The sequence below is a fragment of the Arvicola amphibius genome, chromosome 10 (assembly GCF_903992535.2).
Source record: "Arvicola amphibius chromosome 10, mArvAmp1.2, whole genome shotgun sequence".
NCBI classification, from domain to species: Eukaryota; Metazoa; Chordata; class Mammalia; order Rodentia; family Cricetidae; genus Arvicola; species Arvicola amphibius.
The window spans coordinates 111,569,453-111,584,729 of NC_052056.1; positions in this window are offsets into that span (position 1 = coordinate 111,569,453).

Consider the following 15,277-nt stretch of genomic DNA (forward strand, 5'->3'; position numbering starts at 1 on the left):
TATCTAGGTTAGATTAATTGATATGTGAAGACCCCCCAACTATGGTTGGCATCAATCATTACATGGGCTGGGGTCATGAATTAAAAAGAGAAAGGTGACTGAACACAGCATCCATTGCTCTCTGCTACTAAATGTAAATGCAGTGTGACCAGCTGCTTGATGTTGGAGACCATGAGAGTTGCAGCAAATGAAAACCAGTGTTCAACAGGCCAACCTGTCAGATGAGTGATTCTCTGTTGTGAAGCCCCACTTGGCACAGCCATGGGGTCACTGGCTATGGATAACTGTTTGTCTCTGCCTGTAATTTCTTTCATGAGTTGCTTTATTTCTTCCCTAAGAATAGTTTCAGGTGTTTCCCCATTTGCTTGTGTGTTTATCTCATGAAAATATTCCATCTACTGGGCACATATATTTATGAATTATCAGAAAGATGATTTCTCTGTACACATGTTCTCCAAATTATGGTGAAAAACTGTATATTGACTCTATAATTAACTCCCTGACAGTATGATTTGGCCAGAGAGAAGTCCTTGTGTGGTGATCACAGGAGGAACTTTCATAGAGTGGAATTGCAGGTGTCTAGCCTTGTTATAGTCCTTCAAGAGAGCAATAGCACCTAACTGACTAACCATGTCCAGATATTACTAATTGCACTTAAGAAATGCAAAATAATGCACATAGTCTTTGCTTTTTCCTTGGATCTCTCAATGGTTTAGTTTTCTCATTCTCTTTAACCTGTAGCAGCCCCCTTAAGAGAAGGCTGGAGCCTCCCCACAGATGCAGCTGTGGTTAGGTGTAAACTAGCTGATAAGTTTTGCTATGTATTTTCAAAGAATGTCTGTGTCCTTGAAAATTTTTGTTGTAGTATTTTTTTTATTACCAACAAGTTGCTAATAAATGGAGAGATTTTGTATGCTTGGGATTTTGTAACAGTGAGAAAATAAGAATATAAAGAGAAGAAATAAGATTGGAAGAATGTAAAATATAGAGAAATAAGAATGTAGAATGTTGAAGAAATAAGAATGATAGAATTGAAACAAAATTGAAGCTAAGAAATAATAGACAATTAGGATAAGAAAATTTGAACTAAAGAATAAATTAAGAAAACAACCCCATATACTGTGTGAAGTTATGATAGAAATCTTATTCCTCCCACTCCTGGGAATCATGTCTCTTTTGGAGTTCTGGCTAGGGGCTGGGAATTGGTCTCTTGGCCCTTACACCACCATATCTTGCCTCCATGATGGGCTTTATCCTCAAACTGTGACACAAAATAAGTCCTTGCTTAGGTAACTCTTGTCAGGTATTTTTGTCACATCAGCGAGATAACTAATTAATACCAACACATACCCCGAGTCACTTCATTACCCTAAGTTTAAGTAGGAGAAAAGAGGCTCATCACCTCTTTGCATGAACTTTTCCTGAGGAGATACAAACACACTTCTGCTCACCCCAGATATGGTAACAATGACAGACCACAGAAATGATTCCACATGAGCCTGGCTAAGTGAGCCAAGGAGTTTACTGGGCTACCTCCAAGATTATGGGTGAAGCATTACAAGAGCATGGGTGACCACCTAGTCACCACATTACTGAAAAGTCTCACCCACCATGGATAATGGCTTTCCTACAGCTACATACATAGAACTCCCTTTTAGTTGGCATTTAATACTACACAAACTCTAGCACCTCCAAGACCATGTGCAGATTGGGGCAGAATTACAAACAGTTGGGAAGGGCACACATATGGGAATGACTGTGATTGCAGGTGAAGAACTGATGGCTCTGCTCTCCCTGTTCTCTCTTGTTGACTTCTAGGACCATAGCCTGGGTCTCAACAAGCCAGGCTCAGCTGCTTATCCTTAATAAGCACAAACATGCCAGGTAACACTATGTTTCTGTATATGGTCTGTGTATGTGTGCACATATATATTAGTTACTTTTCTGTCACTGTGAAAACACCATGGCAAAGGCAACTTATAGAAAAAAGCATTTATTTTGGCTCATGGTTCCAGAGGGTTAGAGGTCATGATGGCAAGGTAGAGGAAGAGGAAGCATGGTGGCTGGAGCACAATGCAGGTAATTCATGTCTTGAACAGCAAACATGAAGCAGAGGAGACAAATTGCAAGGAGAGTGAGACTTTAGGTGCTCGAAGTTCACACCCAGTGACATACTTTCTCCAGCAAGGCCTCACAAACCTTCCAAACCTATCCAAACAGTGCTACCAACTAAGTATTTAAAAATATAGGCCTATATGAGACAATCTCATTCAAACCACCACAGCATGTGTGTGCGTGTATAGTGCACCTTTAGGCCAGGATGTTGACCCTGGATGTTCTCCTCAATTGCTCTGTACCTTATTGGTTTTCAAACAGCTGGCTAATTTTTTTTTTTAAATTTTGGTCTTAACAATTTCATACAAGTATTCTAAGAGAGTCTAACCTAAGAAACCCTAAACAAAGACCATCCTCTCTTTGTATTGGACAGCACAGCAAATTTCATGAGCCTTACTGACTCAGAACTGTAGTGCAATGCCTACTCTATGTGCTACAGTATGGTTTGCGAGTTGGGCAAAAAGCTGGAGATTCACACACACACACACACACACACACACACACACACACACGGGGGGGGGGTGTAATGCCAAGAATGCCCACTTTATTGTGTTCCAGGGCAGCTTATATAGGGTCTCCTTTACTAATGGCCATGCCCAAACTCTCAGCTGCAAGCCCACCAGAAATCACTTCCTGGACATCAGGAACTCCTGAGGGTCTTGTGCAAACAAGTTGTTTACTCAGAACAGCTGCAAGCACAGGAAAACAAGTTGCTTACTCCCACTGGCAGGGGGTCACAGGAAATTCAGGGTCTGGGGGTTCACAGTCTCTAACAAGAACAATACACAGTCACCTCTGTGTTGCTTCCAATATGTTTTTTGAATGGTGTGGGCATTGCTTTCATTACCTCACTGTTTCTAGTTAGTGATGTTAGACTTGATAATAATATTTCACGTATACATCTGGGGATAGAAACAATTCACAGAGGAAAAATAGGGACATGGTACAATCAAAGCTATGCATGCAGTCGGGTGGTAGTGGTGTGCACCTTTAATCCAAGCACTCAGGAGGCAGAGGCAGGAGGATCTCTGTGAGTTCAAGGACAGCCTGGTCTACAAGAGCTATTTCAAGGATGGGCTCCAAAGCTACAGTGAAACCCTGTCTTGAAAAACAAAACAAAAACAAACAAACAAAAAGCTATGCATGCAGCTGAACTTGTTTGAGGTAATTACACTAGTAATTACAAAACATGAAGTATTAATCTAATTAATATTATCAATAAAAACCAGGAGTCAGATAGCAGAATAAAAATCTGGAATATCAAAGAATCAGGAGCAGTCACCAGTTGCTTTCTTCCTCTCTCGCTCCTCATTCTGAAAGTGGACTGAGATCCTGTCTCTATCTCACCTTACCACTTTCTGTCTCCACCTCCTGAGTGCTGGGATTAAATGTGTGAGCCACTACCACACAGCTTCTATGGTTAACTAGTGAGTAGCTCTGCCCTCTGATAACCAGGAAAGCTTTATTTGTTATATATGCACATGCATCTATATTCCTAAATATTACCTGCTCAGTCTGAATAATGTGGCTCATATGTATGTTTTCAGGGCTGATCACTTGGCTATTGGATAACTCAGTAGCCACAACAGTAAAAAAGTGGCAGTTTTAAAATGCTGGTTTTCTGGGCTGTGCTGCTAGCATGACTTCTGTCTCTTGCAGGAGACTGAGCACTTGGATGGTGTTTGTGAGTTAGTTGACCACATTGAAATGCCAATTGTTGCAAGGGGAGAGCCTACTTGTTCTTCCCGGCCACCATGCTAGCTTAGCCCCAAAATAACCACACAAAACTGTATTAATTTAAACACTGTCTGGCCCATTATCTCTAACTTCTTATTGGCTAACTCTCACATCTTAGTTTAACCCATTTCTATCAATCTGTGTATCACCAAGAGGTTGTGGCCTACCAGAGAAGTTTCAGCACATCTACCTCCTGCCCTGGATCCATGGCATCTCGCTGACTCTGCTTTCTTCCTCTCAGAATTCAGTTCTGTCTTCCCCGCCTACCTAAGTTCTGCCCTATCAGCTAGCCCAAGATAGTTTCTTTGTTCATTAACCAATGAAAGCAACACACAAACAGAAGAAACTCCTCCACCAGTCCTTAGTTGAAACATTTAGTTATTTTCTTTCTTTTTCTTTTTTTCTGAGACAGGGTTTCCCTTTGTAACTCTTGTTGTCTTGGAACTCATTCAGTAGATCTGGCTGCCTTCAGACTCACAGAGATTCTCCTGCTCCTGCCTCTCAAATGCTAAGCTTAACAGCCTGTGTCACAATCCTGACTGCTTTTGGCTTTTTGCATAGAGTTGAGGCCTTGACGTCTTACCCCAGTCCACTCTGGCTGTTTTCCTTTTTCAATTGTTGGCGTTTTCCTTGCTCATCACCCCAGGAAAATCTGTTGTCATCTTTGTTCATTTCAAGTTTAGGCAGTCATGTTGGTGAGACTTTATGGGTATAGTTTCTGGCGTTCCTAGGAGACACAATTTTACTTCAAACTACCTGATCCTCTGGCTCTAAAATCTTCCTGCCTCATCTTCTACAATGTTCCCTGAGCATTAGGTGCAGGAGTCATGTAGATGTATCTGTTGGGACTTGGATCTACAACTCTGCATTTTGATTGGTTGTGACTTGCTGTAATGGTCTCCATCTGTTGCAAAGAGAAGCTTCCTTCTGTGGGCATAAGGACAAATGTTTAGGATGTAGTTAGGGATCATGCTGATTTAGTGAAACAGTGGTTGTATGTTCTTCAAGATTCATGACTTCATTAGCCCTAAGTAACTGACTGGTTTTCCAGTACCAGGCATGGTTTCCTTCATGGTGAAGTGGCTTTAAATCTAAATAGGAAGCTGTAGTTTACTGGTAGTGTATGTGTTGTTATGGCACCCTTAGGGCTATTGTGATATCCTGGTTGTTTTTTTGGTTCACAGGTATCATAACTGGGTAGGGCTGTTGGTTTTTTCTGTGCTTTGGAAGCTTATGTGGTACTTTGTGGAACCATGAAAGTTAGTCCTCAGAGACATTCAGATCAGTGCCAGCTCAGGAGCCTCTGAACCATGTTTCTGAAGTGCATGGTGTCTTTAGAAATAGGGACTTCCATTTTACCTCCGGGGAGCAACCAAGGGCAACAGCAATAGGCTGTATGTTTGGAGAATCTTTCGGACAACCCTGACCAACAGCTTAAAATAGGGCTTCTCGTTCATGCCTGGTATTGGGGTTTTTCTTAGGTGGTCTTTGGTGTAGCATTGTCAATCAGATGATTTATACTATATATGTATATTTATATACACAATTATGTGTGTTGTAGATTTTTATATATTTAATTGTATGCTTCCGTATGACTTTTCAGACATCCTTACTGTTCCCTCACCCTCCTCCCTCCTCCTCTTATTTATCTCCCTTCCACCTCCCCTAAGAGCCCACCTTCTCCATTTCTCTGATCAGATCCCTTGCACCCTGATATTCCCCTCTATATTGCTCCCCCCATCCCCTTTCCTGGTAATGATCACTTTCTACTTTGATGATTTTTTCAGATACACCAGGATATGTACTCACATCTGAAGACTTAAGATGAGTGAGTGCATGTGACATTTGTCTTTCTGGGTCTAGGCTATTTCACTTACTGTGATCTTATTTAATTCCATCTATTGACCTGCAAAGTTAATAATGTTCTCATTTTTCTTCACAGCTGAATAGTATTCCATAATATATATGCACTATATTTTCAATATTAATTTGCCAGTGGAGGACACTTAGACTGTTTTCATTTCCTAGATCTTGTGAATAGAGCAGCATTGAAAATGGCTGAGCAAGTATCTCTGGAGGGGAATACTGAGTTCTTTGGGCATATGCCAAGGGGTGGTACAATTGGGCCATATGGTCGATTTATTTTTAACTTTTTGAGAATTCTCTGCACTGATTTCCGGAGTTGCTACACCAGTATGCAATCCCATCAACAGTGAATGAGCCTTCTTTTTCTACACACCCCTTCCAGCATTTGTTGTCCATTGTTCTGTTGATCTTTGCTATTTTGACTGGGGTAGGATGAAATCTTAAAGTTGTTTTGATATGCAGTTTCATAATTGTTAGGTATAATAAGCAGTTTTTTAGATCGTTCTTAGCCATCTTTTTCTTATTTTGAGGACTCTCTGTTCTCAAAAACAGTGAATGGGTTCCAAGGCTAATTTTTTGAACAAGTCATCTTGTGCGTGTTTCACTTTGTTTTTTGAGTTCTTTATATATTAATATTATATAGTCATATATTATATTATATAATGTATTATAACTATATTATATAAACATTATATTATATTCCCTGTCAGATGGATAGCTGGTGAAGATTTTCTTCCTTTCTCTTCTCTCAGTTGGTTACTTCTTTAGCTGTGCAGAAGCATTTTAGTTTTATGAAACCCACTTGGTATATGGGACGCCTATCCAGAAAGTCCTTTTCTACAACTGTATTCTGAAGAGTATTGCCTATGTTTTCTTCTAGAAGATTCATGTTTCATTCATTTCACTGAATCTTTAAATAGCTTTTGATTAAAGGTCATTTCTATAACACTAGTTCTACCAATCCACGAGCAGGGGATGCATTTCCACTGTTACTTTCTCCTCTCTCCTTCTTCAGAAGTGAAACATTTCCATTGTAGAGGTCCTTCACTTCCTTGTCTAGGTTTAGTCCTGGATAGTTTATTTTTTTTTTCTGAGCCTTTTGTGAGTGTGACTTTCGCTGTATGTTGTTGATGCATAAAAAAGGTATTGACTTGCCCAAGTTAATTCTGTATCTTGCCGTTGCTGAACTTATTTGTCGTTTCTACAAGTTTCTGATAGAATTTTGGTAAGCTTCTCTAATGTGTAGTACCATGCCATCTGAAAATAAAGATAGTTTGACTTCTTCCTTCTCTATCCATTTTTAATTCTCTTTAATTCTCTTGCCTTATTGTTCCAATTAGTGCTTTGAGCACAGTATTGAAGAGGAGTGTGGGAGAGTAGACACCCTTGTCTCATTCTTGACTTCAGTAGAATTCATTCAAGCTTTTATCCATTTAGGTGATGTTGGCTGTGGTTGTCTCATAAATAGCTTTTATTGTGTTTAAATATGTTCCTTCTAGCCCTTCATTCTCTGGGACTCTTATCATCAAAGTATGTTGGGATTTGTCAAAGGATTTTTCTTCATCTATTGAGATGATTATATTTTTTTTTTGTTTTTTGTTTTCTTAAGTTCACTTATGTGGTTTATTACATTTATTGACTAACATATGTTGAATATCCATGTAGCTCAGGGATAAAGCCAACTTGGTCATGGTGGATAATACTTTTGGTGTATGTCTATGCTCTGTTTGCAAGTATTTTGTTGAGATTTTTGACTCTATATTCAACACATATGTTAGCTGGTAGTTTTCTTTTTAGTGTGTGTCTTTATCTGGTTTTGGTATTAGAGTGATACTAATTTTATAGATGGAGTTTTGGAGAGCTTCTTCTGTTTATATTTTTAAAAATAGCTTAAGAAAGACAGACTATAGATGTTGTTGAAATTCTGGTAGAATTCTGCTGTGACTCCATCTGGGTCAGACTGTTTTTAGTTGGAGGCTTTTTATTACTACTCCATCTTCTCATTTGTTGGGGATCTTTTTGGGCTGTTGACTTTTTCTTGGTTTAATTTTGATGATTTGCCTGAACCTAAAAATTCATACATTTCTTTAAAGTTTTCTAGCTTAATGTACTATATAAAAATAATATTTACTTATTATAAATCTAAATTGCTTTGGTATTTGTTATAAAGTTTCCTATTCATTTCTGATTCTGTTAATTTGGATCTTTTCTTTTGGCTAGTTGGGCCAAGAGTCTTTCTACATTTTGATCAGACAATTGGCAGCATAGATATTTAAAGTTCTTATCAAAATGCTTGTGTTAATTGTGGTCATAGTATTGTTTATCATTTTTTGCTCGTGTTCTCTGTGGCATTTTGTGTTTTAATAATCAGGGCTTCATATTTTCTTCCAGTCTCTGTACTATGCTCATTACTCTTTTTGTCTGAAGTAATGCTTCCTGTCTTTTCTCTTTTGTTTTTCTTTTCCCCTTTTATTGAAAGTAGATTATTTTCTCATATAATATATCCTGATTATAATTTACCCTCCCTGTAAGCTTCCTTGTTCCTCCCACTTCCCTTCCCCACCCCTCCTGATCTTCCTTTCTGTCGCTCATTAGAAAAGAACAGGCTTCTAAGGGATAACAACCAAACTTGAAAAAATAAAATATAATAAGATGAAGCAAAACCATCATATCAAAGTTGGACATGACAACCCAACAGGAGGGAAAGGGTCCTAAGAACAGGCACAATTCAGGGACCCACTAGTTCTCACAGTCAGGAGTCCCACAAAACACTAAGTTAATAGCTATATTATATACATAGAGGATCTGGTGTAGACCCATGTAAGTCTTGCTGTTCCAGTATCTGTGAGTTCATATGCACCTTGCTTAGTTGGTTCAGAGAGCCTTGTTCTCCTGGTGTTCTCCATCCCCTCTGACTCTTAAAATCTTTCCACCTCCTCTTCTGTAGGATTTCTTAAACTCTGTGAGGGAGGGATTTGATGGAGACCTTCATTTTAGATTCCCTCTCTGCATTATGTCTGGTGTCTTCTTCAGTTCCTATTTGCTATAGGAGGAAGCCTCTCTGAAGATGACTGGGTAAGGCACTGATCTATGAGTATAGCAGAATATCATTAGAAATCATTTTGTTGTTTTTATTTTTATTTTATTGTTTCTGATCAGTAGTGTTTAGTTTTACCATGCATCTCTAGGCTATCTAGTCTCTGGTTCATGGTTAACCAAGCAGTGTCAGATATGGATTTCTTCTCATGGAGTGGGCCTCAGATCAAATCAGACTTCAGTTGGCTATCCCCACCATTGACCTAGCATATTTTTCAGGCATAAGAGATTGTAGGTCAAAGGTTTTGTGACTGAGTTGGTGTCTACCTTTCTCTTTTGCTAGCCTGCAGAATACCTTCCTGCACTGAGAAGACTAGAATGTAGAGGTGAAGGTTCTATGAAGGCACCAGCTTGACTTCTCCATGTTCATGAGTTGTGTGAGTGTGATCTGTGGCAATGGGCCCCTCTGTCAGATTTCAGAGACCAAGTTTCTGTCTTAGCATAATCTTCAGTAGTATGGGGATTTCCATGGGACTTCCTTGGCAAGCAACTCAATTTTATGTACCCTATTCCCAATCACTGGAAGTCTAGCCTGGCTACAAGAGATGGCCAGTTGAGTCTCTGTATCTCCCATTAGTAGGTGTTATCATTAGGTCTACCTTCATAGAGTTCAGGAAGTTTCCACTGTACTAGAATTCTATACCACCACAAATGTCACCTCCAATTCCAGCTCTCTCTTACCACATTCTCTTACTACTCCATGTCCACCTTACCTGGACCCTTCCCATCCCCACCTTACCCAAGTCTGTACATAAAATTAATTCTATTTCCCTTTCCCAAGGAGATCCCTGTGTCCCTTCTAAATCCCTTCTCTTTGCTTAACTTCTCTGGGCTTAGAGATTGTAGCTTGGTTATCATTTACTTAATGGCTAACATCCCTTCTTAGGTAAATACATACCCTTTTTATCTTTCTGAATCTGGGCTACCCAAGTCAGGAAAAATTTTTTCTAGTTCCATCCATTTACCTGCAAATTTCATGATGGAATTTTTTAAACAGCTGAGTAATACTCCATTGTGTATATGTATCACATTTTCTTTATTCATTCTTCAGTTGGGGGATATCTAGGTTGTTTCTAGTTTCTGACTATTATGAATAAATCTGCAATGAGCATGGTTGAGCAAGTGTCTTTGTGGTATGATGGAACATCCTTTGGGCATATACCCAAGAGTGGTATAGCTGTGTGCTTAGGGAGATTGGTTCTCAACTTTCCAAGAAACCAATTTCCATAGTGGCTGTATGATTTTGCACTCCCACCAGCAATGGAGGAGTGGTCCCCTTGTACCACATCTTCACCAGCATGAGCTGTTGATTGATCTTAGCCCTTCTGGCAGGTGTAAGATAGAATCTCAAAGTTGTTGTAATTTGTGTTTTCTTGATGACTAAGGATGCTGATTATTTCTTTAGTGTTTCTCAGTCATTTGAGATTCCTCTGTTGAGAATTCTGTTTAGATCTGTTCCCTGTTTTTAAATTGAATCATTTGTTTTTTAATATCTAGTTTTTTGAGTTCTTTATAGATTTTGGATATCGGTCCTCTATCATAAGTGGTGTTGGTGAAAATACTTTAACATTCTGAAGGTTGTTGCTTAGTCAGATTGATGGTGTTGTTTAATAGAAGATTTTCAGTTTCATGAGGTCCCCTGCTTCTCTTTCTCTCTCTTTCCCCTCTTCAGATTTTTGAGACAGGGTTTCTCTTTGTAGTCCTAGATCTCCTGGGATTCACTCTGTAGGTCAAGCTGGTCTTGAACTTAGATATCTGCCCGCTTCTGCCTCCTGAAGCTGGGATTAAAGGCATGCAACACCATACCCAACTGAGGTCCCATTTATTAATTGTTGATTGTAGTGCTTAAGCTATAGGTGTTCTGTTAAGAAAGTTCTCTTCTGTACCAGTGCATTCATGGCTATTTCCCACTTTCTATTTTATCAGGTTCAAGTATATCTACTTTTATGTTGAGGTTTTTGATCCACTTGGACTTGAGTTTTGTACAGAATAATAAATCTGAATCTATTTGCATTCTTCTACAAGTAGACATCCAATTTGATCAGCACCATTTGTTGAAGATATCTTTTTCCAGTGTATATTTCTGGCTTCTTTATAAAAATTAGTTGTCCATAGATATGTAGATTTATGTCTAAGTCGTCAATTCAATTTCATTGATTCACCTATCTGTTTTTGTGTCAATATAATGTAGTTTTTATTACTATAGCTCTGTAGTACAACTTGAAATTGTGAGTGGTGGGACCATTCCAGCTGTTCTTTTATTGTTCAGGATTGTTTTAGCTATCCTGGATTTTTTGTCTTTCTGTATGAAGTTGAGAATTATTCTTTCAAGGTCTGTAAAGAATTGTGTTGGAATTTTGATGGAGATTGCATTGAATCTGTAGATTTTTTGATAGGATGGTCATTTTTACTGTGTTACTTCTGCTAATACATGAAAAGGGGATCACCATATCTTCTTCAAGTTCTTTCTTCAAAGATTTGAAGTTTATTATGACATTTCAAATGTATTTTAATAAATAAAACTGAATATCTGAAAGTAAAACAGTTCCACTGGTCAGCCTTACAGGCCAGATTATGATAACACACAGCTTTAATTCCAGTAGGCACCCTAGTTGCCCTAGAAATTGGGTAGAGCTTGCCTTTAATCTCAGTGGTGCATGCATTTGATCCCAGCTCTAAAGAGGAATAGAAGATGGAGTGAGACAACTCTCAGATAATTGTCTCCTTCTGAGATTCCAGGAGGCAGGATCACCATTTCAGACTGAGGTTGAAATAAGTGCCAGTGGCTAGCTGTTTTGCTTTTAGGATCTTCAGCTTGAACCCCAATTTCTGACCCTGAGTTTTTATTATTCATACTTTATTTGTTTCCCAATGTTTTGGGGTACAAATTCACATGGATCTCGACTTCATGCCTACTGGGACTGGCTCAAAAGGTATGCAGCAGAAGGTCCTCCACCCCTAACCACCTGGCTTGATTTCACCTACTGTTTTTTTGTTTTGTTTTGTTTCCAAAACCCTACCACAGTGAAGCTACCCCTTTGGTGGACCCACCACATGGCAACTTGGCAATTTCTCCAGCTCATGCTCACATTTTCTCTGCTTCATGGTAACTTGATCAGCTTCTGGTTTGTGTTCCCAGATAACAATTTACTGAAATCTTTTATCAGAGGTAAGTTCATTTTAATTAATAAATAAATTAATAAATTTGAAAGTTATATAATAGCAGACCATATCATCATCCAGGAATTTAATAACCTTTGCTTATATTATGGACAATATTCTGCAAGGCTTATATGGTTTTTCCTGATGCATCCATTTATTTGATATTGGGACTTAGCTTTGTTTTTCACATTATATCTTTTAAAAAATGATTTGATAACAGAGCCAAAAATTAGGCACTTTTAGAAATAATACAGTCTTTACAGACTAATAATGAAAAGTTATCTGACAGGATTTATAGCATCAAAAATCAAAAGATAGCTGAAAAAATACCATTGAAAAGGATAACATTAATTTGACAGAAAAAAACAATCCATGTCAAAGGATGCTAAAAACTTATCTGAAAGGATCTGTTAAAAAGTTATGATAAATGATCAGATATAATATCTCTCCAGGAAGGCACTCTGATGTCATTCAAATAATATCTAAGGATGAGAAGTTATCATTAGTGAAAAGAATTTATAGATTGGAATCATATTGCAGAATGAGGACCAGAGATTATGTGATTGAATGAAATTATTAGAAATATTTTACAGGTCAAGAAATTCAGGCTTTACAAAAGACAGTGGTAAAAATATTGAAATGATTGAGAAACCTATCAGAACTGATGAGCAAGGGGATGGAGGTGAAAAGACAGGATTTAGCTTTTAAAGTAGATGTCAGAGTCAGAGATGATTTACCAAAGGTTCTAGCTACCTACCCTCTAATCTCCTGACAAAGCATCCAGAACTAAATACCCAAAATGATTCAAAGAATATAAATGGCAACCAATAGGTATAAATGATTTAAAGAAAATTAAGCAAGCAGTGGTATCTTATGGCTTGCATTTCCCATTTGTTAGGGGGATGGTGGAAATGTGGACTTCAAGCAATAAGGCTACCCCACACCACTGGCATCAATTAATTTCAGCAGTCCTGGAAGATGGGCTACAGCTTCTGTGGAAATGCCACTAGCAAGAAGAGGCAAAAATTTTAGAACAACACGGAAGAGTAAAAGGATTTGATAAAGCTTCCCAAGATCAAATTCTTGGTGAGGGCTGTTATGCTGACCCACAGGATCAAACTCTTTATGATGAACACATCCTTTCCCTATGCCACGCAGCAACCTTAAATGCTTAGGACAGGATTCAAGAACTAGGAAAAATAATTGAATCATATACTACAGTTAAACAAGGCCAAAGAGAACTTTTAGTGACTTTTTACAAAGATTAACAAAGGCTGTACAAATAGGGGTAATAGACTCAGAAGCTAGACAAATACTTATTGAATCGCTGACTTTTGAAAATGTGACACCTGTTGGCCAATACAGATTATTACATCTACAATAATTTACTGAAATCTGCTAACGAAGGTAAGAAAATTTGAAAGGTATATCATTTCAGACATTATTACAGTTTATGAGTTTAATAACCTTTTTTGCTTATACTATGGATGGTATTCTGCAAGGATTATGTAATTTTCCTTATGCATCCATTTATTTTTATTTTGGGAATTAGTTTTGTTTTTCATATTATATCAGTAAGAAAATAGTTTGATAACAGAGCCAAGAATGAGGCACTTTTAGAAATGATATAGTCTTTAGAGACTAGTAATGAACAGCTAGTTGAAAAATTAATATTATTGAAAGGGATAGCATTAATTTGACAGACAAAATCCAGTCAATGTTAAAGGTGTTAAGACAGTATCTGAAAGAATTTGTGCTGTTGAATTTAACAATCAGAATCTATTGAAAGTTGTGATAGGTTAACAGATAAGGTATCTCTCCAGGAAGGCAATATGCACATCATCAAAATTAGTTTGTTGAGTATAAACTTTTTAGATTATTTATGTCATGGGAAGTTTTTACTTCTCCTTCAATTTGGCAGATAGTTTTGCTGTTTATATTAGTCTAAGATGGCCACCATAGTCTATAACTTCTGGTTTTTGAAGTTTGCAATTGAGACTCTGCTGTTATTCTAATGTGTTTTCATATGCACCATGTGTTTTTTCTCTTGGAGTTTTTGATATGCTTTCTTTTTTTTCTGTCTATTTGTTGCTTTAACTATGATATGCTGTGAGGATTTTCTTTTCCAATCTTTCTATTTGATGTTCTGTTTTTTTCTTATATCTGTATGGGTATGTCTTTCTTAGTTTGACAGGGTTTTATTCTATGCCCTTGACTTGGGATTTTTATCATCATCCATATCTATAATTTGAAGGTTGGTTTTCTTAATGGTTTCCAATTTTTTGTGCTTTTTCATATTACCTGTTTATTTCATATTACCTGTTTTTGTGCTTTTTTCATATTACCTGTTTATTTGATCTAGATCCTCTATTTTATCTCTGAGACCTCATATAGTTTATCTTCTGCTTGATTTACTTGGAAGGCTTTCCTTTGAGTTTTATAGTTGAGCAATTGGGTTTCTCAATTCCATCTTCATTTCAACTTGAGTCCTCGTCAATGTTTCTCTCTCCTGATTGATTTCCATTCTGAAGTCTTGGTTTGCCTTTGTCAGTTCCATCAGCCTTATATTTGTGTTATCTTGGGTATGACCCATGTGTTTATTCTCCTTAAGCTTTTTTCCCCTTAATTTTACTGAGCTGTTTCTTTGGATCTTCTTTAACCTTCTTGAAGTCTTTGATGAAGTTTATGATTGTTCTTTTAAATCTTATGTCCTGAAGATCATCTAGGTCATTTTCATTGTCAAATATTTCTACAGGACTGGTAGGTTTGTATAGAAGGACTAGTTTGATCTTTCATATTGTTGTTATTTATGTGATGAGATCTAGGTATGTGGATGTCTTTTTTTTAGTTATAAGTCTGATTAAGGACAGAGCAGGTTGGAGCAGAAGAGAGAATGTGTGGATGGGTTGGGCCTAGAGCACTGAAATGGCTTAAATAAATCTGTCAGGAGTACAGATAGGACTGCACTATTGTACAGGATATAGTCCTTTGTCCAAGCCTGGAGTGTAAGGGTAGATCTGGCTGGGTAGAAATCTAGGATATAGTGTGGGAGGAGTGTGGTGGTTTGAATAACAATGGCTCCTATAGGCTCATATATTTGAATGCTTGGCCATCAGGGAGTGGCACTACTTAAAGGACTTATGAGGTGTGACATTGTTGTAGATATGTGAAATGTTTCTGCATCTGATAGGCCTCTCTGCCTATGCAATAATCCAAATCAGACCAAATCAAACTGAGTTAAAGAAAGCCCAGGTTTGATGGATACAAACACTTATGAATGGCTTTTCAGTCCCCCAGAGAG